Source organism: Desmodus rotundus, chromosome 3, assembly GCF_022682495.2.
Source record: "Desmodus rotundus isolate HL8 chromosome 3, HLdesRot8A.1, whole genome shotgun sequence".
Classification (NCBI taxonomy): Eukaryota; Metazoa; Chordata; class Mammalia; order Chiroptera; family Phyllostomidae; genus Desmodus; species Desmodus rotundus.
In genome coordinates, this window is record NC_071389.1 from 68,123,007 (window position 1) to 68,148,958 (window position 25,952).

Sequence of the window (25,952 nt, forward strand, 5' to 3'; positions counted from 1 at the left end):
TAACATACTTTGAAAAGGTTAAAACATTATTAAAAGGTCTTAGTAAGCAGACACAAAAAGCACATGGTATATAATTCCAAGTCCAGAACAGGCAAATCCAGAGACAGAAATTAGATTAGTGGTTCGAGGGACCAGGGGACAAAGAACAGGGGAATGACTGCTAATGAGTATGGGTTTCTTTTTGGAGTGATGGACATGTTCTGGGATTGGACTGTAGTCATGGTTATACAACCTTGTGAATATCCCAAATGCCACCAAACTGTACACTTTAAAGGAGTGAATTCTATGGTATGTGAATTCTATCTCAATTTTAAAAGGGCTTAGTCAACCTGAAAAAGCTATATAATGTATGGTTCCAACTATATGACATTCTGGAAAAAGCAAAACTATGGAGACAGCAAAAAAGGATCAGAGGGTACCAAGAGCTGGGGAGAGGGGAGGAACAAGCAGGCAGAGCACAGAGGATTTTTACGGCAGTGAAAGTACTCTCTATGATACCATAATGATGAATACTTGTCATTATGTATTTGTGCAAACCCACAGAATGTACAACACCAAGAGTAAACTGTAACATAAACTATGGACTTTGGGTGATTATGATGGGTCAATGTGGGTTCATCAATTGTAACACATGTACCACACCAGCAGAGAATGCTGATAAATGGGAAGTGGGGCGGCGGGGATGGCAGGGAAATCTCTGTACTTTCCCCTCTTTTGGTTGTTCACTGTCCCATAAACCGAAAAGTCACCAGTTCAATTCCCAGTCAGGGCACATCCCTGGGTTGCAGGCCAGGTCCCCAGGTGGGAGTGTGCATGAGGCAACCAATTGATGTTTCTCTCTCACACCAATGTTTCCCTCCCTCCCTCCCTCTCTCTCCCTCCCTCTCTCCCCCCCTTCCCTCCCTCCCTTCCACTCTCCCTAAAATCAATAAACATGTCCTTGGGTGAAGATAGATAGATACATAGACAGACAGACAGATAAAAAAAAAAAAACCTGGCACACTTCAGATAAGTAAGCTATTATGGTTATATATATATTTTTTATCATTGTTGGGTTAGTTTGTTTTATAATATGAAGGCTGATTCAACAATTTAGCATTTTACTTTTTCTTAGGCTTTTCACATCACTTAATATTAACTCAATGCTCAAAATTCTGTGGGACAGGTAATGTCTTCATTTTAGAGATAAGAAATCCAAGGTAAATCCAAAGACTTACCTCTTAATTCAAAATGGATCAAAGACCTAAACATAAGAACCAAAACTGTAAAACTTTTAGAAAAAAACACAGGAAAGGTTTTACGACAATGATCTGGCAATGATTCCTCAAATAGGACACTAAAAGCACAGACAAAAGAGAATTCCATCAGAATTAAAACTTGTGTTCATCAAAGGACACTAACAACAGAGTGAACAGGTGACCCACAGAATGGAAGAAAGTACTTGCCAATCATGTATCTGTCAAGGGGTTATATCCAAAATACATAAAGAACTAAAATCAACATTAAAACAACTCAAACAACCAATTTAAAAAGTGAGCAAAGAACTTGAACAGAAATTTCTCCAAGGATATACAAAAGGTCAATAAATACCATAAGTATATAAAAAAGATGCTCAACATCAGTAATTAGGGAAATGCAAATTAAAGTCACAACGAAATACCACTTCACACACATTAGGATGGCTATTATTAAGAAAACAAAACAAAAACAGAAAATAACAAATGTTGGCATTGCTTGCAGGAGTGTAAAATGGTGCAGCTGCTATGGAAAACAGTATGATAATTCCTCAAAAAATTTAAACTTAATTACCAAAGGATCCAGTGATTCCACTTCTGAGTATACACCCAAAATCACTAAAGGCAGGGCCTCAAAGAGACATTTGTACACTGAAGTGCATAGCAGAATTATGGAAGGAACTTCTGACATATGCTACAACATGAATAAACCCTGAAGACTTTAGATTGAGTGAAATAAACCAATCACAGAATGACAAATATTGTGTGATTCCTTTTATATGAGGTACCCAGAGTAGTCAAATTCATGGAGACATAAAGTAGAATGGTGGTTGCCAGGGGAATGGGAAATGGAGAGTTTAATGGGTACCCTGTAGATGGATGATGATAATAGTAGTGCAATAATGTGAATGTACTTAATGCCAATGAACTGTACACTTGAAAATTGTAAATCTGTCCTGGCTGGTGTGGCTCAGTGGATTGACTGCTGGCCTGTGAATCGGAAGGTTACTGGTTCGATTCCCCGTCAGGGCACAAGCCTGGGTTGCGGGCCAGGTCCCCACTTGGGACTGTGCGAGAGGCAACCTGATTGATGTTTCTCTCACACAATGTTGTTTCTCTCCCTCTTTCTCCCTCCCTTCTCCTCTCTCTAAAAATAAATAAAAATGGCCTGGCTGGTATGGCTCAGTGAATTGAGTGCCAGCTTGTGAACCAGAGGGTCACTGGTTCAATTCCCAGACAAGGCACATGCCTGGGTTGTGAGCCAGGTCCCTGGTTGGGGATGTGTGAGAGGCAAGCATACATTGATGTTTCTCTCCGTCTCTTTCTCCTTTCCTTCCCCTCTCTAAAAGTAAAGAAAATCTTTAAAAAAAAATTTAAATTAAATTTAAAAAATGGTAAATCTTGTATTTTACAATTAAATTTTTTAAAAAACTTACCCCTTCATTCCTTATACAACTGACCCTTGAACAACAGGTTTGAACTGCAAGCATCTTCTTAAACGTGGATTTTTTCAATAAATATATACAGTCAGTCCTCTCTATCCCCAGAGTTTTACATCCGTGAATTCAACAAGGATCAAAAACAGTATTTTCAATCCTTTGATGCAAAGAGCAGACTGTATGCATTGTTCCACACAATTTTATATAAGGGACTTGGGCATCCGTGAATTTTGGTATCCACCTACTTTAACCTCAACAATCTATGGTAAACGTGTCATATTATCTTTGTATTGTTGTATCACTAACCATTTAGATATACTGCCTCTTAGTTACTTAAGAAATAACAAGACTGTCTCACATATATTCATATTGTCACCCAAAAAGAATATAATAGGTCAAATACACTACTCTTTACTTTTCATGAATCTTCTTGATGATTTGAGAACAAAGCTATGTGAATAGTAGGCACTCAATTAATACTTCCTTAATAACTTTTAGTTTTGATTGTTAAATAGCACATTTCAATGAATATAAGTCCTATTCCAATTTTCTTTTGCAGCTATATACACTAGTAATTTTTGATGTTTTGTATTCATCCACCAAAAAAATGTTCACATATAAACTAGGCTAATGGCTATATTAAAACAACCCCTCCTGGTAAGTATAGTCATCCATACTATAAAAAAGTATAGATGAGCGACATAAGCAGGTATCATTACCAGATCAAACAGGGAAAGGGAGAGGGAGCTATAGAATAATTTTTACAACAAATCTGCAGCAGACTGTATTTTCCAAAGATGGCCTGCATTAGTTTCATAGGACTTCTGGGGGTTTGCCAGCATTTCTTAACATTTCCTGGCTTGTAGCTGCAGCACTTGAAGCACTTCTCTCTGCCTCCATTGTCACAGGGCATTTGCAGGGCAGGTGTCTGTGGCTTCTCCTCTGATTATATTTACAACAATCCTATCACATCAAGTGATCCTGGGGGTTAGGGCTTCAACACACCTTTTGAGGGGACACAATTCAACCCATAACGTAGCCACATTCCTATCTCACGTCTTCCCATTGAGTGGTGGAATCTGTATCCCCTTCTTTTGAACCTGAGTAGAACCCTTCTGACTGTCTTAACTAAGAGTGTTTGTTAAAAGTGATTACCAAGGCTCATTCTTAGAACCCAACCTCCACACTGTTAAGAAGCCTAAACAAGCCCATACAGAAACCACATGGAAAGACCAAGTGTAGATATTCTGGCTAAACAGTCCAGCTGAGGTCCCAGCATCACCACCAGACATAAACAAATGTGAATACACCGTCAAATGACTCTAGCCCCTAGATAAAGAGCCAACGCCAAGCCAAGAGTCTTCCCAGCTTCTCAGACTCATAGGTATTATGAAGCAGAGTCAAGCCCTCCTCATTACGTTCTGTCCAATTTCTGAACCTCAGAATCTATGGACATGCTTAAATAATTGTTTTAAGCCACTAAGATTTATAGTGGTTTGTTACACAGCTATGGTAACTAGAACACTATCATATTATCTCACAAAATTAAATACTGTTTTCCACAGTGGCGCTCCAATCTGCATTCCCACCAACTGTGCAAAAGGGCTCCCCTTTCTCCACACCCTCACCAGCACTTGTGTTTGTTGATTTATTGATGACAGCCATTCTGATGGGTGTGAAGTGACATCTCATTGTTGTTTTAATTTGCATTTCTCTGATGATTAGTGACACTGAGCATCTTTTCATATGTCTATGGGCCCTCTGTATGTCTTCTTTGGAGATGTATCTATTCAGAGTTTTATAGTTTTTCTCATATAGACCTTGCACATATTTTGTTAGATTTATATCTAAATGTTTCATTTTTTGAAGGGTTACTATAAATGGTATTGTTTTTAATTTCAAATTCCACTTGTCCACTGCTGATATGTAGGAAATCAACTGACTTTGGGTATAACCTTTTTTTCCTGTAACCCTACTATAATTGCTTGTAAGTTCCAGAAGGGCTTTCTAATTTAATCTTTCATGTTTTCTACATAGCCAATCATGTCATGTGCACAAAGAGTTTTATTTTTCCCCTTTCTAATCTGTATACCTTTTATTTCTTTTACTTATCTTATCGCATTAACTAGAACTTCCAATATGATGTTAAAACACAGTAGTGATAAGAAGTATCCTCGCGATTGCTAGAACCAAGATGGCGGCGTAGGTAGACGCACTGCGCCTCCTCGCACAACCAGAATTGACAGAGAATCGAACAGCAAGGGGGACCAACACCAAGGAAATAGAAAATAACCATTCATCCAGACTGGTAGGAGGGGCGGAGACGGCACTGGGGTGGAGAGGACTTGCGTGGCTGTGGCGGGACTGAGACTGGCGGAGTGTGGGACAAATGGCGCAGGCAGTCCGAGCACTAGCAGACCCTGCGGCCCCACATCTGCGCAGATAAACCGAGAGGGCCGGACTCAGAGTGGCGGAGAGTGGGGCAGGCAGAGCAGCGGGTAGCACCCTGCGGCACCAAATTCGCCCACAGATAAACCTGACGAACAGCAGGCAACGAAGCAAACCGCGTAACCCAGGGCTCCAGCTCCGGGAAATAAAGCCTCAAACCTCTGATTGAAAGCGCCCCTGGGGGTTGGGGCGGCAGCAGGAGAGACTCCCAGCCTCACAGAAGAGGTTGTTGGAGAGACCCACAGGGGCCTAGAGTGTGCACAGGCCCACTTACTCGGGAACCAGCACCAGAGTGGCCCAGTTTGATTATGGGTAGTGGAGTGAAGGATTGAAATCCGGAGGAGAGTGAGGCGGGCGCCATTGCTCCCTCTTGGCCCCTCCCCCTCGTACAGCATCACAGCTCAGCGACCAGCGTTACCCCGCCCCGGTGAACACCTAAGGCTCCGCCCCTTAAAGTAACAGACGCGCCAAGACAAAAAAAAAAAAAAAATGGCCCAAATGACAGAACACTTCAAAGCTCCTGAAAAAATACAACTAAGCGATGAAGAGATAGCCAACCTATCGGATGCACAGTTCAAAGCACTGGTTATCAATATGCTCACAGACTTGGTTGAATCTATTCGAAAAACAGATGAAAAAATGAAGCCTATGCTAAGAGAAACAAAGGAAAATGTACAGGGAACCAATAGTGATGAGAAGGAAACTGGGACTCAAATCAATGGTGTGGACCAGAAGGACGAAACAAACATCCAAACAGAAAAGAATGAAGAAACAAGAACTTGGAAAAATGAGGAGAGGCTTAGGAACCTCCCGCACGCCTTGAAATGTTCCCACATCCGAATTATAGGGGTGCCAGAAGGAGAAGAGGAAGAACAAAAAATTGAAAACTTATTTGAACAAATAATGAAGGAGAACTTCCCTAATCTGGCAAAGGAAATAGACTTCCGGGAAGTCCAGGAAGCTCAGAGAGTCCCAAAGAAGCTGGACCCAAGGAGGAACACACCAAGGCACATCATAATTACATTACCCAAGATTAAACGCAAGGACCTACATCCAAGATTACTGTATCCAGCAAAGCTATCACTTAGAATGGAAGGGAAGAAAAAGTGCTTCTCAGATAAGGTCAAATTAAAGAAGCTCATCATCACCAAGCCCTTATTATATGAAATGTTAAAGGGAGTTACCTAAGAAAAAGAAGATAAAAAATTGGAACAGTAAAAATGACAGCAAACTCACAGTTATTAACGGCCACACATAAAACAAAAACGAGAGCAAACTAGGCAAACAACTAGAACATGAGGGTTGTCATTAAGGGAGTGGGAGAGGGAGAGAGGGGGAAAGGTACAGAGAATAAGTAGCATAGATGATAGGTGGAAAATAGACAGGGGGAGGGTAAAAATAGTGTAGGAAATGTAGAAGCCAAAGAACTTATAAGTATGACCCATGGACATGAACTATGGGGGGGGGGGAATGTGGGAGGGAGGGGGGTGGGCAGGATGGAGTGGAGTGGGGGGGGAAATGGGACAACTGTAATAGCATAATCAATAAATATATTAAAAAAAAAAAAAAAAAAAAAAAAAAAGTATCCTCGCCTTATTTCTGATCTTAGTGGAAAAGCTTCAAGTTCCTCACTGTTGAGTATGATGTTAAGTATATGTATTTGTATAGGAGGATGGGCCCCCCCAAACAAAATTATCTTCTGGAGGGGATGCCTCTTGTAGTACAGGCTTCCCTTGCTAGGTGAGTGTTCTAGGAACCCATCTGTACCAGTGTACTAGCTGGTGGTGGTGTGAGAGCCTGCATTTGGCTTCAGCACATTTTTTCTGAAGACTCTTTCAAAGTGTTTGCCCATTTCTTGATGAGTGATTTATGAGCGCACCTGCCCAAACTGCACCAAGTGTTCAGTTTATGACCAAAACTGGCTGACCTCTGTGCCCCACCCTCCCTATTCACTTGATCTCATCCCAAGCCACTTCTTTTTGTTTCCCCAGATGAAAAAAGTCCTCAAAAGGGAAACGTTTTGCCAATGTGGAGGAGGTGAAGCAAAAAAAAAAAAAAAAAAGGCAGAAGCACTAAAAGCCATTGAAATCATCAAATTCAAACACTGTTTTGAGCAGTGGAAAAGTTTTGATAGGTGTATTGCATCAAATGGAGAGTATTACAAAGGTGACTGAAGTTTAAATATGTAATAATACACAATTTTTTATAAATAAATTTTGGGGGGTTTTGGTCACCCCTTGAATATTCTTTATAAAGTTGAAAGAGTTCCCCTCTTCTAGTTTGCCAAGTTTTTATCATGAATGGGTATTGGATTTTTATCAAATCCTTTTCTGAATCGATGAATCACGTGATTTTTCTTCTTTAACCTTTTAATGTAATGGATTACACTGATTGATTTTTCAGAAACTTAAACCAGCCTTTCATAACTGACATAAATCCCACTTGGCCATGAAATGTCATTCCTTTTATACATTGTTTGATTCAATTTGCTAATATTTTGTTGAGAACTTTGTACCTATGTTCATGGAAGATTTAGATCTGTACATCTTTTTCCTTATAATGTCTTTGGTTTTGGTATTAGGGTAATGTTGGCCTCACAGAATGAGTTAGAAGTATTTCCTCTGCTTCTATCTTCTGAAAAAGATTATATAGAACTGGTATAATTTCTTCCTAAGTGTCTGGTAGAACTCACTAGTGAATCCATCTGGGTCTAGCGCTTTCTGTCTGAAAGGTTATTAATTTTTAATTCAATTTCTTTAGTAGATACAGACCTATTGAGGTTGTCTATTTATTGTGTGACTTTTGGCAGATCATTTCTTTCAAGGAATTGGTTCTATGGTCCAAAATGGGCTATCTTGGTGAATGTTCCATGTGAGCTTGAGAAGAATGTATTCTGCTGTTGTTGGATCAAGTAGTCTATAAATGTCCATTATATCCAGTTGATTGATGGTGTTGCTGAGTTCAACTATGTCCTGTCTGCTGAATCTGTCCATTTTTGATAGAGGGTATTTATCTCCACTTATAATAGTGGATTAATCTCTTTCTCCTTGCAGTCCTATCAGTTTTATTTTTTTCTCACCCGAGGACATTGTTTTCATTGCTTTTAGAGAGCAAGGGAGAGAGGGGGAGAAACACCAGTGCAAGAGAGAAGCACTTATTGGTTGCCCTCCATACGCACCTGGACTGGGGATTGAACCCGCAACCTAGGTAGGTGCCCTAACCGGGAATTGAACCCCAAACTGTTCAGTTACAGGACTATACTCCAACCGAGCCACACTGGCCAGGGCAGTTCTATCAGTTTTTGCCTCATTTAGTTTGATGTTCTGGTTTAGGGGCATACACATTAAGGACTATATGTCTTCTTGGAAAATTGACCCTTTATCATTATGTAATTCCCCTATTTATCCCTCATAACTTTCTTTGGTCTGAAATCTTCTCCGATATCAATATAGCTACTTCTGCTTTCTTTTAACTACTGTTAGCTTTTTATGTCTTTCTCCATCAATTTACTTTTAATCTATATGTATTCTTATAAACTTCCTGTAGACAACATAGTTAGACCTTGTTTTCTGATCCACCCGAACAATCTGTCTTTTAATTTGTGCGTTTAGACCACTGATGTTCGAAGTGCTTACTGATACAGGTGGACCAGTATCTCTACCATACTCATTAATATTTTCTATTTGTTGCCCATGTTCTTTGTCCCTATTTTTGTCTTTCATCCTTATTTTGCCTCTTTTGGTTTTAAGTTGAGCATTTTATATTATTCCATTTTCTCACCTTTCTTAGTATATCAGTTGTACAGTCCCCTCCCTTATCCACTATGTCACCTTTCATGGTTTCAGTTACTCATGGTCATGTGCAGTCTCAAAATATGAAATGGGATATCCCCAAAATTAACAATACATAAGTTTTAAATTGTGTGCCATTCTGAGTAGTATGATGAAATTCTGCACCATCCCACTTCATCCCACTTGTGATGTGAATCATCCCTTTGTATATGCTATCCGCCCACTAATCACTTAGTAGTTGTCTGGTTATCAGATTGACTATTGCAGTATTACAGTGCTTATGGTTAAAGTAACCCTGACAGTAACCTAACAGTACGTTAGAATGCCTACATCATTCACATCATTTCATTGTATCAAATAGGCACTGTATCATCTTACAGCATGGTAAGAAAGGTGAATACAGTACAGTAAGATATTTTGAGAAAGAGACCGCATTCACATCTTTTATTACAATATATTGTTTTATTTGTTCTATTTCATTATTAGTTACGGTTGTTAATCTCTTACTATTCCTAATTTATAAGAGAAACTTTATCCCAGGTATATATATCATAGAATATATAGAGTTCGGTACTATCCAGAGTCTCAGGCATCCACTGGGGGTCTTGGAACACATCCCCATTGGATAAGGGGGGACCACTGTACTTATATTTTTTACTTTTCTTAGTGGTTGCCCTAGAGTTTGCAATATACAATTACAGCCAATCAAATTCTACTTTCAAATAGCACTGTACCACTTTCTTAGGCAGTGTGAGTGCCGTGTAATAAAATAATCGTAAATCCTCCCCCTCAACCATCCCTTGTACAATTACTGTCATTCATTTCACTTACACATCAGTATACACATACACATAAGCATACATAATCAAATACACCACTGATATTATTTTAAGTAAACTGTTATCTTTAGATCAATTTAAAATAAGAAAAATAAAAGTTACTTTACATTCACTTGTTCCTTTTTCATGGATCTTCCTTATATTCTATAGATCGGAGTTTTTGACCTGTATTACTTTCCTTCTCCTAAAAGAATGTTTTAAATATATCTTGCAAAGTAACAAATTCCTCCAATTTTTGTGTGAGAAAGTCTGTTTCTCCTTCACTTTTGAAGGATAATATTGCAAGGTACAGAATTCTAAGCTGTTTCTTTTTTCTCTCAGCACTTTAAATATTTTAGTCCACTCTTCTTGCTCACTGGCTTTGAGAAACTGGATGTAATTCTTACTGTTGTTTCTCTATAGCTAAAGTGTGTTTTTCCTCTGGTTTTCAGGATTTTTTTAGTTTTATCTTTGATGTTCTGTAGTCTAAAAATAATATGCCTAGGTGTCATTTTTGGCACGTATCCTGACTGGTGTTCTCTAAGCTTACTGGATCTGTGATTTGGTATCTGACATTAATTTGGGCAATTCTCAGTCATTTACTGTTTCAAATATTTCTTCTGTTCCTTTGTTTCCTCTTCTCTTTGTAGAATTCCCAATATGTGTAAATTAAACCTTTTGGTCTTGTCCTAAAGTTAGGATATCCCTTACTGGGTTTTTTTTCTTTTTTCCATCTTTTTTCTCTCTGCTATTCAGTTTTTGAAGTTTCTATTGACATATCCTCAGACTCATAGAGTCTTTCCTCAGTCATGTTCAGTCTACTAATAAGCCCACCAAAAACATTCTTCATTTCTGTTAACAATGTTTTCGATCTCAAGCATTTCTTTTTTGGTTGTTTCTTAGATTCTCTCTGTGTGCTAACATTGCTCATCTGTTTTTGCATGCTGTCTACTTTATCCACAAGGGCCCTTGGCATCTTAATCATAGTTACTTTAAATTCTTTCTTTGTGTGATAATTCCAACATCCCTACTATACCTAAGTCTGGTTCTGATGCTTGCTCTATCTCTTCTCTGCACAAAATCATCTGTAAATGGAATCAACAATGTCAAGGGTCCCTAAAATGGAGTCAGGAGGCCATCAGGCTTATACACATCTACACCTGGATTGGGTTCGGGCTTTTGGATTCCCATGCTTGCTGTAGCATATGCTGAAACTTGCCTCCAACTGTTTCCATGTCAACGCTTACCTCAGCATCTCACCACCCAGACCTTACCAATCCTTTGGAACTAGTCATCGTACCATGTTAGAGAGCCAATAGGAAAAGTTTCTTTTGTTTTAACTTTTGGTTTTTGCCTTTATTAAGTTCTTGCTTTCCTGGAGCATGTTTCAGGTTTCTCCCTGAATTTGGGTCTCCTAGATTCTAACCCTTTGAGATCCCAAATAAATTTGTTTACTGTGTAGCCTCAGTTCCTCCTTGTTCAACATTACATGGTGTCAGAAATGGAATCCAAAGTGACTCGCCTCTTCCTCCAGTGCCACCGCAGGGTCAAGTAAGCTACCTGCAAGAATCCACAGTGCTATTGTCTCCTTGGCGGTCTAGGCTATCTTGGTAAGTGCTCTTGGACCCAAACCTCCTGCCTCCATCAAGGTTAAGGCTTATCTGGTTGTTTTCTGTTTCGAGCTTTTGTCTACATGATTCAACATGCCCCTCTGGTGAGAAATTACTCTTTTGTTCCTCTGTCAGACTAGTCTTTTTGTAAAATGGGAGTTCATGTTTTAAGGTAATAGTTGCTGAGCAGCCACCTTCTAGAACTCCTGCAGGGGTTTTGTTAAAAAAAATTACGGGCCCTTGTCTTGCAAATTTCTTTCTCACTGTATTATGATTACCCAGGATGAATTACAGCTAAACTGGCCAATTTGAGGCTCCTTAGAGATTCCCAAACTTGTTTACCTGAACAGTCAATTAGAAAACCATGGCTCTAAAATAAAACTGAATGGAATGCCTAGTTGAATTGGCACTTTGAGGTTTCCAAACATATTCAGGATTCTAAATTAACTGAGGATAACAAATAATTAAAAGAATTAAGAATGGCTTCTGAGGCATCTTCTTCCCCTCTGCCATCCTCTGTCTCCTTCTTGTGCTCAGGCCCTGCCTCCATCACCATATTTCTTTCTCCCTGGACCCCCAGGAAAACCACCCCTTTAAATTCAGACCCTCTGATGATTTAAATGCTAACCCCCAATTTCTACTGTAAAACAACTGAAGCAAATAAACAACTAGAAGGAAAAATTTAAATAGTAATTAGGGTGGGCTTAAGATATAAGACAAATATACTCCCAAAACTCCAGGACAATATTTGTTTTCTGTTTCTGTCTTTCTGTTTGCTGAAGCTTCTTGATAAGTTTTCCATCCTGTTCAAAAAGGAAGAAAACATGATTTGCACTGTTTTGGGACAGCTATTGGAAAACAGAGCCCCTCACAGTTAAGACATTTTGGGGACTCCAAAAGCAAGATAGGCTTCCCCTGGCTAATGGGCAAGGATCGTGTACTTTTCTGGAAATGGATAAACTTCTGGGTAATCTGTAACTGTAATGGCCTTTCTGGAGAATCTTTATTTTTGATAAGTCCATCCTACGGGGACTCTTAAAGGAGAGAATCTCAGATCTCTCAGAGTCAATGTAATGCATTTTTTAACTGAAGCTTCTAAAAGACAAAATGATTTTTAAAACAGCTTTTAAAGGATCCTTAGAGCATACAAAATTTTTTAAATCTTTACTAAAAAACTTTGACCAGATGGCCCGCAAATAACCTTAACTCAGTCTGCCAGAAACATAATTTGGATCTTTTTTTTTTAGTTAAATTTTTAACAATGAATCTTTTTAACAATCTCCTGAACCATAAGATCTCTGTTTTTGGCTATGTACGTTTATGTACGTGTGTGTATGTGTGTATATGCACATACACACACATACACACACGAGATATGATCTTTTCTACCTCTGAACAGTACTGCCAAAATTAATCCATAAATGCAAAATTAATTTGTAAAGGACTTCTGTTTAAGTGGCTTAAAACCAAACAAATGTTTATATGAATTGATGAAATATAACAAAAAGTAACTCAAATGCTTTTCAGGTTCACATGATCTGGGGTTAATCGTTAGTCAATAAAAGTGAGCTTAAGATCGTTGGTTTAATTAAAACAGGTATGTCTGTGGAGTTATCAATGCTGAAAAATAATGCAAACATATAACTTTCATTCTATATGATTATTTTAGTGTAATAAGCTCATTTCATCACTGTTATAAAATTTGTCGGCAAGAAAAATAAGATGATGGTTAACTGCTTTAAAATCTCATGAAATCTTCAGGAAATTCTTTAAAAATATCATTGTTAAGAACAAGTAGTTTAACCAGAGATAAAGTTTCTACTTAAACTTTTCAGTAGTTTCCCAAAACCCTGTGGTTACTCAAATCCTTAAAGTTCACTAAGTTAAATGATAAATTAAATCAAACATTACAGAAGAACTGAGTTTAGAAAAGAACATGTGGTTGTCTACTACTCTGCTAGCTTTGGGGCCAGGAGACAAGGTAGAAAAGCAGGATAATAAGTTAGAGACTTTAGTATGCCATTCTGCAAAGCTAGGAGGGCACAAGATACTACAGATTAAGATCTAGCCACTTTGTGCCCTGGCTGGTGTGGCTCAGAGGATTAAGCGCAGGCCTGTGAACCAAAGGGTTGCTCAGTTTGATTCCCAGTCCAGGGCCTGAGTTGAGAGCCAGGTCCCCAGTAGGGGGCGCTTCAGAGGCAAACACACATTGATGTTTCTGACCCTCTAAAAATAAACAAACAAAATCTTTTTAAAAAAATGATCTAGCCACTTTGTGACAAAGCCTGATTAGAGCAATAAGAGGCAGAATCTCTGGGAAACTAATGAGAATAAACAGGAGGACATTTTGGTGACTGAAAATAACTATATAGAAAGCAAATGTGTGCGTTCTATAAGAGAAGAAATGAGGAATGAAAATGCATTTTGTTGAAGAAAAACAAAGTAATTTGCTCCTAAAGTGAGGCTGATTTTATTCAGAATAGAAAAGAGGAAAATAGCACAAAATCTGAATGCATAAAAAGGAAGTTGTAGAAGGGTTATGGAAAAGGAATTTTAAAAAGGAAATTTTATGTATGGTCAAGCTAAGATTGAAATGGATTTATTTAAGTTAACTTTCTTTTAATATCAAAAGTACACTGATATGGAGTTAGAATTTGGTGTTCCCTCTCTGTTAAAAGTACAAAGTTTTCCTATACCATTGGAAAGAATGCTCTTAAAAGAATGTAAAGGGAAAGCAAAGATTTTGTTTTATTAAAATTACTTCCTACGTTCCACATCATCAGGTCTTTGATGCTTAGGTAAGCCAAATTAAAACAAGGTGTTGAGCTAGAGGTCCCCAAAATAGAGATGTCCCCCACAAACCTTGGCTTGGTAGGTAAGGGAAAGGAAGGATGGCCATTGAGAGGTACTCTGCATATCTATGGCAACTTGGCTAGCTTAATAGTTATGTTTAAAAGCTGTGAGGGCCAGGGAGATGGGCATGACTTTGACTCCTGATGTATGGAGGGGGCTTACAGCACCTGCACAAAGCAGGGAGGTAGTTCCTGTTATAGCACCTGAGCAAGAGGCAGGAAGGAGGTTTGCCCTGTGTCACCAGGCCATGCCTGCCAGAACAGATAATGGCAGCAGAAAGAATGTGAACTGTACAAAGAACAGGCAGGAGCAACCAGTTGTGGGAGGAGTTGGAAATGGGGTCACACTGGAAGCTCTGGGCCAGGATTTAAACTAGGTGCTGACAGCCATGAGGTTCTCCATGCCCTGTGGTTTGGAAGGGTACAGAAGGGCCCCATCAGCCCGCCATGAGGTCACGTGGTTTGGGATTAAGAGTTGGAGAACACAGCAATTGTGGGACCTGTCCAGCCAAGCACTGATTAATGGGAGATGCCTAAATGCTGAACTTTAGCCAGGAATGCTGTGGACTTCTGTTTTTCTGAAAGACAGTATCTCTGACTGGCATATTCTGAAACTGGCCTAGTTTGGCAAAGGGAGGCAGGACTGTGTGTTTGTGGGTATTTTAAAGGGAGTGAGACTTAACGGCAGAATTCCGCCATTATTCTAAAGCTGTGTAACTTTTAAATAAATAATTCCTTTCCTTTTCACCAATCTCTGGCATTGTGAGTCATGCTTCTTGAGAGTGGGCAATTGGATCCCCCAACTGTTTCAGAACAGCATAGGCCGGAGTTCTGTAACAAAATCTCCTTGATATTAGAAAAGCTAAATTTTGGCCCTGGCTGGTGTGGCTCAGTGAATTGAGCCTGCAAAACAAAGGGTCACCAGTTATATTTCCAGTCCAAGGCACATGCCTGGGTTGTGGGCCAGGTTCCCAGTAAGGGGCATGCAAGAGGCAACCACACATTGATGTTTCTCTCCCTCTCTTTCTCCCTCCCTTTCCCCTCTCTAAAAATACATAAGTAAAATCTTTTTAAAAAAGAAAAGCTAAATTTTGTTTCCAACCATTAAACTTGTGTATTTTCCTGCAATCATTAAATGGATAACGAAGTTCTGTTTCATAGTGACCTGTGATCTTATTTGACCAAGTGTTTTAAGACTTTTGATGTTTGAAAAACTTCCCAAAATCCAAATATTAATCTTTTATTTTAATCTGAAAATGACTTTGGTATTTTTCAGAAGGATCCTTGAGACACTTCAAAGGGAATCTCTTACATAAGGAGAGAATTAAACTAATTATGCCTATTTGAGATGCTAAAATTTTGAGATTTGGCAAATGGATTTTACCCATTTGCCCCATTCTCAAGGATGTATGTGTGTACTAATGATGATTTCCATGCATTCTTATCAGGTAGAAGCATTCCCATGTCAAAGTAGTCCTAGAAAGGATTTTCCAACTTGCAGAATCCCCACTAAACTCCAAAGCAACCAGTGAACCTACTTTACAGGACAAATTTTGTAATAGATATGGGAGATTTGGCCAATATTACAAAATTTTCATTACACTTGTCATCTCCAGTCTTCTGGCCTTGTGGAACAAATAGGATGATTAAAACTCAGTTGGCAAAACTTTTATCTGTCTTGGTCTGAAGCCCTTCCCTTTGTATTGCTTAACCTAAGATCTACTCTCTGGCAAACACTGTCTCCTTTTAAAATCATTACCAAACAAACTTGCCTTATTTCAAGTTAGTCCTTTCAACCAACAGCCCCTGAAAATAATTCAAAGCTTGTAGAGCAATCTTTTCACAGCATGCTGCTAGGAGATACAGATTTGTAAAATCATTATTTCCAAACTGGAGATTTTGCCTACTGGAAATACTACCTTTACAAAGATGCCCACCAACATGGTTAGAAAGGGCCATATCAGATATTATTGACTACCCCTGTGCTGCTACACTCTAAGGTACTGACTCATGAATTCATGTTCCTCACTTAGAAAAATGTACCCTCACCTATACCTGAGTAATTCAACTGAACATCCCAGCCTCTTCAAGATCTCAAATTAAAAATATTCAGACCAACCCCAAAACAACAACCTGGATAAGAAGCAGACATCCACCAGAGCAAGCAGCTTTCCCAAGATTCAGCACCAGCCCACTAAAACCCACCCCTGCTATTCACAATCTGTATGTTTATTTCATAATTACTACAGTATATCCTTGAGAACATTAATGCTTTTAATACTCCGACAAGCCAGTCATCTTCCCTGTGTTTTGGATTGCCTACTCTAATCATTCCACAGTTTTAGCCAATGTTCATGAAATGTTTGGAAGGACATGTATCATACTAGCTATTTTAGCTTTGTTCCTAATTTTATTTGTAACTTCAACTGGCTTTAGTCATGTGATTTCTCCTTCCTTTATTTTTATTTTTAATTTCTTTGGCATCTGGAAATAGATAGAGTGTATCTATGTTCAATTTTATCACTCCTTAGCAAGCTCTTAAAACCTATCTGCCTGTTAGATTCACCATTACACCTACTACTACTTTTCCAACAGCAATGATCCCATAGTATTCCCTATGCTAAACTTTTCATCTGTACCTAAATGTACTGTTGAAAGCAGAAGACCTTTCACACATGTGACCTACTGAGTTCAACTTTATTTTTTCCTTATGCCCCCATCTATGATGTTGTCAGGCTACATGGAGACAAATGCTATACCTCTAAAGCCTATAAACAAAAAATCAAAACTTAAACAGTACACAAACATATACTACTCATCTTTTGAATAAAACCCACTTTTCAGACCCGAAATCCTGGGTTTTCCTTCAAATTATTTGCAGTAACAAGCCAGAACCTCCATATCCTCATGCCAACTCATAGAAATCATGTACTCTATCTTTTTGGTATTCCTACTCCTCACACTGCCAAACCAACTTTTCCCAGGAACCCTGGATCATACCATGCACTGATAATTGGCTCAATGATATCACAAGGCTGCCCAGTAATAACTCTTAATTTCTAGGATCTGTTGAGACTTTCGTGCACCCTATGGATATGGTTTTGTTTGTGGCTACAATAATGCCCCTGGGCCTATGAATGCTTGGGTTCTTGGAGGGTACATGGACAATATGTCCTAGGACAAATAACCAATCCCTTTACCATCCTAAAGCTAATGCCAGGTTGGACACCCTTGTGCAGACAAAAAAAGAGGGGGGCACTTTCTATTATAGGAGATGAACCAGATGAAGACTCCTCTGCATATGAAAATAATATCTATGAATATTCACAAGTTGTGACCTCCCAGTGACTATTCTGGCAATCAATTTAATTGCTTTCTTAGGATTTGGAGTGCTTGGTTTGGAATATCAAGAGCTGACTATGCAGTTTTGCTGTGCAACTTGACTAGAATAATTAACAGAATTGCCCAACCCATCACACTGCCTATTAGAGCTCAGGAAAAATCTCTGGATTCCTTAGCCCACATAGTACTTGATAACTGCACTGCTCTTGTCTATTTACTTGCAGCACAAGGTGGCATCTGTACTATAGTCAACATCTCCTGCTGTCCCTGGATGAATACCTCTTCCCAGGTATAATTACAAACCACCAAGCATCTTAAATTCACAAAGTCCCTTGTAGGGCACTCAAAAGTCACCTTTGGCATCCCTAACTGTTTTGAAATTAAATTTTCCAACATTTTTCAGCTGGCTCCCAACCAGATTCAGGGCCATTTTAAGGTCTGATTTACAAATTGTTATTATAATTATCATTGTTCTGATTGGTTCAATGTTCCCCGTTGTGAAATTGTTGATGTGCTATATAACCAAATATCCTAACTCCACTTCAAAGCTCAGATAATTGTTGCTCAAAGACTGGACGTGATTAATCAAGCCTTCCCCCTTGAAGAGTAATTCACTTTGAGATTGTGGCTAAAGACAACTATGCGTGAAGACCATGCCTAAGACTTACTTGCTTGGGATCTCCTTGATGCTTAAATGTAACTACTGCCCCTATGACTATGAGTTCTAGCCAGTAACACTTCGCCCCCACCCTAGGTGGGACACGACCAAAAATTCCTGATAGCTCCATACCAAAATGGATGATCAATGCTTTCCAAGTCAAGATCTCGATCGAAATGGAGAAATGTGAACAGAATCAACTCATAATGGAATCAACAATGTCAAGGACCCCCAGATTGGAGTCAGGAGTCATTAAGGAAGTCTGGCTTATGAACATCCTCACCCAGATGAGGTTAGAACTTTCCGACTTTCCCGCTTGCCGTAGAAGCACATCCTGAGACTTGAGCCTCTGCGTCCATGTCAGTGCTTACCTCAGAGTCTCACCACTCACACCCAACAAATCGTTTTTGAACTAGTCACTGCACCATGTCGGACAGCAAAGAGGAAATGCATTTTTTGTTACAACTTATGCCTTTTGCCTGTATAATCTCTGGCTTTCTTTGTATTTTCTGTTGAGCACATTTTATGTCCTACCTTGAGTCTGGATCTTCCAGATTCTAATGCTGTAAGACCCCAAATAAACTTTTGTTTTACTTTGTAGCTTCAGTTCTTCCCTGTTCAACAAAACTGCAAACTGTGTTTTTTGACGTTTAGTATGTTATAATTTTTCTTGATAGTTGGATATGATATACTGGGTAAAAGAAACTGCTATAAATAGGACTTTAAAAACGTGGTGGGAAGGTGCAAGGGTTAAGAGAAGCATTTTATAGTCCTACAATTTGATTTTGGTCTTTTCGTGAGGCTGTATCTCTAGACTGCAAATGTCAAATGCACTCGGTCCCCCTGCCTCCCCCCACCCCTCACCTCACTCTCTTCTGTGGGCAGGATGGCTAGAGTGGGCTGGAACTGGTTGTTTTCCTTCCCCCAGGTCAGTTAGGGTCTGATAAAATCCCAGCAGGCAAAGCCCTGGTTAACCCTGTGGAGGTTGTGGTCAAAAAAATTACAGCATAGGTCACATGTATCCAAAAGATACATTCATTACTACTGTATGCTGAAATGCGTGAAAACAAACTTTAAAACAAAATTTAAAACACTGCAAATTTGCATTTACCATATTTATACGATAAAACATATGATTCTTATTTATTTTTACTTACAATCTAGAAATTATTAAAGAAATATAAAAACAAAGAATAAAATTTTTTATTTTCAAATGATGGAAACGTGGATATTGCTAAAAATTACCACCAAAAATGTCTTTAACATTAATTAATCAGAATCTTCAATAGTTGGCTTTGCAAACGTTTGTAACAGTCATCGCAAACAATTTTGCTGTGCTCAAGGCATAAATACTCTTCACAACACTTGCAAAAATACTTTGATAAGTGACGTAAGTAGCATTCACTGAAGTTCTTCAACATCTCTTGGGTTATCAAATTGATATATTTTTCCACAGTGATAAATGAAAAAAGAGCACAACACTGACTTCGAAGTCTGTGGAAAAAAGAACTACACCAATACTGACTTCCAAGTTCACGGTATGTCTCAGATACAATTTACTATCGAATATCACACACCCTTATAAAACACGTGTTATGACCAAACTGGCATCTTAAACATTATGGCTTAACATTAGTCACATACAAACATGCAGCTAAGCATGACCTTGAACCCATGCACCTGATATATCTAACAATATTTAAGAAAAGAGTTTGTTTGTATCTCTCAGATCAGCCATGACCTCTGCAGGATTAAACAGTTTGTCCTAAATGCAGACCTTGTTAAAAACAGAATATTATGGAATATTTCAAAATAGTTTCTTTTCCTCTCCCCAGAAAGAAGTATGAGAGAATTTTTCTCCAGTATTCTCTATGAGAACATGGTGGTGTTCCTGGAGGCAAAAAAGTGTGGGGGCCTCTCAATGACTGAGTTGCCCTGGAGTTGTATCTCTCAGACTTATCCACACTTGAGCTTCCAGCAATTCTTCGGTTATGGTTCAGGTTTCCCTTTCTTACTACTGGTACTCACAAAGGTTTCAGCTTGCAGGTTTCTCTCTAGTAAGTTATGATTCTCCATATCTCTTCAAGTTGGGGGCCAGTGGACAGATTGTCCTGAGACCTCACTTCTCTGATAAAGGTAAGAATTGTTTATTTTTCCAGTTTGTTCAGCTTTTTACTTGTTATTAGGACAGGGTGGCAACTTCCATGTCAGATCAGAAGTTGCAACTTTGTTTTAAAAAGATGGTTAGAAAGACAATACGGCAGAATGCTAATTTTCACTAAAAAGAGAAAAAAGCAAGAACTTAAATATATATACATTCTCATTAGAACAAAGATATAAGCAAAGAACAGAAAAAAATACATCAAAATTACAACCAAAGTTATGTTATAGCAATGAATTTGGGAATGGAGAGAGTCTTTTGTGTCAAATTATCTTCAATTTAGTTATATAAAATGTGCATAATTAAGGAATGAGATAAATATATCCAAAAAAATTGAAAGATGATCAAGAAGGGGGAAAGGATAAGAAAAAGAAAAGAGTACTAGATAGTAGGTTCAAGAAGAAAAACATTCTGATTTGATTTTGTTTTTAAAAGAATTCTTATTTATGGATTTTTTCATTATAAGTGATCCATATTTATGGCAAAAAATAAAAGAAAAAAGTTAATTATCCATAATCTCACCACCATATCTATGCTGGTCTTTTTTCAAAAATGATGAAGCCTAAATAAGGGAATCATGGATAAAGCAGGAACAAGAGAGACCTCAGCCTCACTTAGAAGTAAAACTGGCCCTGGCCCGTGTGGTTCTGCTGGTTGGAGCATCATCCCATAGACCAAAAGGCCATGGGTTTGATTCCCAGTCTGGGCATATACCCAGGTTGCAGCTTTGATCCATGGTCAGCCCACAAACAAGAAGGCAACCAATCGATGTTTCTCTTTCACATCGATGTCTCTGTCCTTGTCCCTCCCTCCTTCCCTCTCTCCCTTTTCTCTCTAAAAGCAATGAAAAAATATCCTCCAGTGAGGATTAAAAATTTTTTTTTTAATAAAAAAAAGTAGTAAACGGAACTAGCCACAAACCCTTAAGGGTTCCAAACAGACTTTGTTTCCTAATTGTGGTAAAACATACATATATCAAATGTAAATTTTGCCATTGTAACAATTTTTAAGTGCACTATCATCGGAATTAATTGTACATTCACAATGTTGTACAATCATCACAGCTGTCTATTTCCAAAATTTTTTATCATCCAAAGCAGAAACTCTGTATCCATTCTTCCTTCTCCCCAGGCTCAGGTAATCTCTAATCTACTTTCCGACTCTATAAGTTTATCTATTCTAGATATATATAAGTAGAATCATACATACAATATTTGTCCTTTTGTATCTGACAATTCATTCAGCATGTTTTCGAAGTTCGTCCATGATGTAGCGTGTTATCAGAACTTCAATCCTTTTTATGCCTGAAAAATATTTCATTAAATATATTTCTCTCATTTTGCAAGGTGTTACAGAGCTCATGAAAAACTTGAAATATTTAATATTGGAAGATTATATATGTATATATTTTCATTCACCATGTATCTGATGGACATTTGGGTTGTTTTCAAACTTTTGGCTGATGTAAATAATGCTGCTGTGAACCCTGGCATACAAGTGACAAGCAGACTTTTAATAATTTGCTCTGGCTACAAAGCCAGTCAAAGAACCATACAGGAGAAAACCAACAGAAGATTACCACAACAGAACTGAATAGAATATGAAGACATTAACTATGTGGTTTTAATATTATTTATATTCTAATTTTTCTAAATCTTCTTGAACAGATGTGTATTATTTGCATAAGTGATGGGGAATCATTTTTATAGAGTCCTCTGTCATGACCAGATATATATGTTCTAACCTGAAAAACAAACAATAAGCAAATAAAAGGGAGAAAGCAGCACCATGCTGATGCAAGGTACTGAGAGATCATTATTAAGGTCAGGATTGCAAGTTAGGAGCGCTCCTGAAAAGGGAGCAGAGTTTTAGCCTGAAAGCACCTTGTTTTTCTGTTCTGACCAAAGAGAAGGTACTACTCCATAATGCTTAGCCTATTAACCCGGTATATACTAGAAACTAAACAACAAAAGCAGGCTGAAAGAATAAATAGATGGATAATTCTACAGATTTAGATTTTTTAATTCTAAGCTCTTCCACCTATATCATATCATATAAATTATTTATACAGTCTGAAATGAACTATTACAAACATCTCAAATTTCACAGTAAGTTTACAGGAACCCATAATTTAAGGGGAAACTGGCAGACAAGTAAATGGCAGGAAATTGTATTTTGGGGATCATTATTTAAACTACAACCCTGACTGCTTACACAAGAGTACAAGCCCCCAATGCTCCCCAACTTATAGTACCACATATTTTTAGTGAGTTTCTAAGTGTTTGTAATGCCAGTGAATCCAGAGAGGTCTTTACTTATTTGTTTCCAAAATAAACTGGAATGTTTCAAATTTAGAAGTACATTCTAAAATGTTTGCTCAAATTTCAAAGTGGTCTACTTCAATGTAAATATTAAAAAAATCATTAAGTTGAACCTCTACACACCATATTTCTCCTCATTCTTCAAGGTGCTAGAAATTCTAAGCCCATAGAAAACTTAATACATGACTGAATTAATATGTATATTAATATACATATATAATATATATTTTTTGCTTTCCACATGTTTTTTCACATATATGTATATGCGTGTGTGTGTATGTGTGTGTATACACACACACACTCAACTTTGTTCCACTCAGCCTTGTTCCAGTAGGATTTAAGGATGGTACAATAAATACCTATCTTCAATATTTTAAGCAAGTTATAAGAAATTATTGTTCCAACTCTGTAAACACAGGTATAGACAACATTATTATATAAATGGCAATATCCTACAAGCTTTGAGTGTTATTAGTAAATATGGAGTGTAGGTTTTAACACATAGTCTGTAAATAGCCACAAAGAAGAATTACATACTGTCTTTCACTGAAGTCAACAGCTGTCAGAGACGGAAGAAGGGAAGCTAAACAGCACTGGCTTCAACAGGAATAAAAAAAATTAGAACAGGAATTACAATGAAAGGGAAAAAAACAGGAAATAAGGGCAATACTGCTGACAAGTCTCCTTCTTCCAGATGTCTATCAAATTTCTCAGACAAATTTCTCTGAGTGAATTTATTTTCTGTAGGCATACAGCTTATTCCCATCTCTCTCTGATCCTTCACACCTCTAAACCTAAATTTCAAAACAGCAAAACTTGTATACAATGATATACTATTGCTACTGCTACAACCATTATCTACTGCATGTTTTACTATTCAGGTACATTGCCTTATTTAATCTTCACAATAACCCTGAGATTTACTAAAGTTTATGGAGGTTAAACAATTTGCCCAAGATCCATTAGTTAATAAATGGTAGAGCCAGGATATTAAACATTCAGTCCTAAAACAAAACACCCTAACAAGTATAAGTTGCTGATAGCAAGGGGAGCTAAAATTAACCATAGAACATAAAAGTAAAAACACAGCAAAGACATCAGAATATGCCATCACCCTGAGGATTTTATTTAACAGACCGACAGGGCCTGCCCCAAACCAATCTAATTCCGCATTTAAGAAATTCAATTAACTAAAATATTGAGATGAAAATTATATTTCAAAATAAAACTGTCAACATATCACATAAAAATTCCTACCCCCTCTGAAAATAGGCTATTACAGATAGCCTATTTTCCTTGTATTATTTATTACAAAAATAAATAGGCTATTTATTTTTTAATCCATGTATAGTACTACTGTAAAAAAAAAAAAAAAGGTCTCAAAGAAAAGAGAGCCCAGAAATAAACCCATGCCCCTATAGTCAATTAATATTTGAAAAAGGAGAAAAAACATACAATGGCATAAAGAGAGTCTATTCAAGAAATGGTGTTGGGAAAAATTGGATAAGTGCAAAAAAATAAAATTAGACCACCATCTACACCATACACAAGAACAAACTCAGAATGGATTAAAGGCTTCAATGTTACACTCAGAACCGTAGAAATCCTGGAGGAAAACACAGGCAGTAAAATCTCAGACATTTCTCATAGAAATATTTTTTCTGATATATCTCCTTGGGCAAGGGAAACAAGAAAAAATAAACAAATGGGACTACATCAAACTAAAAAGCTTTTGCACAGCAAAGGAAATCATCAAAAAATGAAAACACATCCCACTGAAATGGGAGATATATCTGATAAGGGGTTAATACCCAAAATCTATGAAGAACTTATAAAACTCAACACACAAAAAAACGAAATAATCCAATTAAAAATGGGCACACAACCTGAATAGACACTTCTCCAAACAGCATACAGACAGTCAATAAACATATGAAAAGTGGTGGTAGGAAAATGGAGACAACTGTATTAGAACATCAATAAAAAAGTTTTTTAAAAAAGTATGGCAATGGGCTAGATAAGATTAACAATAATAAAATGTTCCATTTTATGTAAAACAACAAAAAGATGCTCAACATCACTAATCATCAGAGAAATGCAAATTAAACCACAATGAGATACCATCTCACACCTGTCAGAATGGCTGTCATCAATAAATCAACCAACAAGTGCAGGCCAGGACATGTAGAAAAGGGAACCCTAGAGCACTCTTGGTGGGAATGCACATTGGTACAGTCACTGTGGAAAACAGTATGGAGTTTCCTCAAAAATTAAAAATAGATTCCACTCCTGGGAATATATCTAAAGAAACCCGAAACACTAATTTGAAAGAATATATGTACCCCTATGTTCACTGAAGTATTATTTGCAATAGCCAAGATTTGGAAGCATCCCAAGTGTCCATCAGTAAATGAGTGGATAAAAAGGCTGTGGTACATTTACATAATGGAATACTACTTGGCTGTAAAAAAAAAAAAAGAAGAAGAAGACGAAAATTTTACCCTTTGCAACAACATGGATGGACCTGGAAAGCGTTATGCTAAGTGAACTAATAAGCCAGTCAGAGAAAGATAGTTTCCTCACTTGTGGAATCTAATGAAAAAAATGAACTAACCTCGTATGTGAAATCTAATGAACAAAATAAACTTAAAAGCAAAATAGAGACAGACCCATAGAGAGCAGGCTGACCGTTTTCGAGGCAGGGGGTGGAGGAATTGAGGGAAAAAAAATAGAGAAATAACTCATGGAAGCAGACATGTGGTATGGGGGGATAAATGGTAATGCATGGCGACTTGACTTGGGGTAGTAAATACACAGTACAGTGTACAGATGATGTGATGTAGAATTGTGCACCCGAAACCTGTATAATTTTTGTTAACCAGTGTCAGACCAATAAATTCAATAAAGAGGAAAAAAGTCTTAAGAATACCAACAAAAAATCTTATAATTTTTATATTAAATGCAAACAGATCTATAAAACATATTTGGAGAAACAGCTCATATTTTTCCAGACTTTAGCATTTTGCACAAAAAAGAAACTTCCTACTTTGTAAATTACAGTAAGTTTCTTTAAAAAAAAAAAAAAGGGAAAAAGAGAAAATAAAAGAAAATGAATGGAAAACAACAATCAATGGCCACCACATCACAATTACATACTTATAATGGAAGTAAATGGAATTTTACCCAGGCTAATTCCAACTAATTTAACCTGTTTACAAGACTTATTTTTTTTTAATCTTCTAAATATAAAATAGGAATTTTTATATTTAATGCTCCA

General features: G+C 37.6%; 1 protein-coding gene across 10 annotated transcripts in view; it reads right to left on the reverse strand.

The window, feature by feature from the left end:
- Positions 1-25,952, reverse strand: part of EVI5 (ecotropic viral integration site 5) — a 205,230-nt gene that overhangs the window by 157,640 nt on the left and 21,638 nt on the right. For 3 of the 10 annotated variants that reach the window (XM_045199567.3, XM_053920055.2, XM_045199568.3), the window contains exon 2: positions 21,564-21,658. The exons of the other annotated variants lie outside the window; for them this stretch is intronic. The gene's annotated coding sequence lies outside the window, so the exon portion shown is untranslated. The remainder of the gene's footprint in view (positions 1-21,563; positions 21,659-25,952) is intronic. 10 annotated transcript variants of the gene reach the window in all.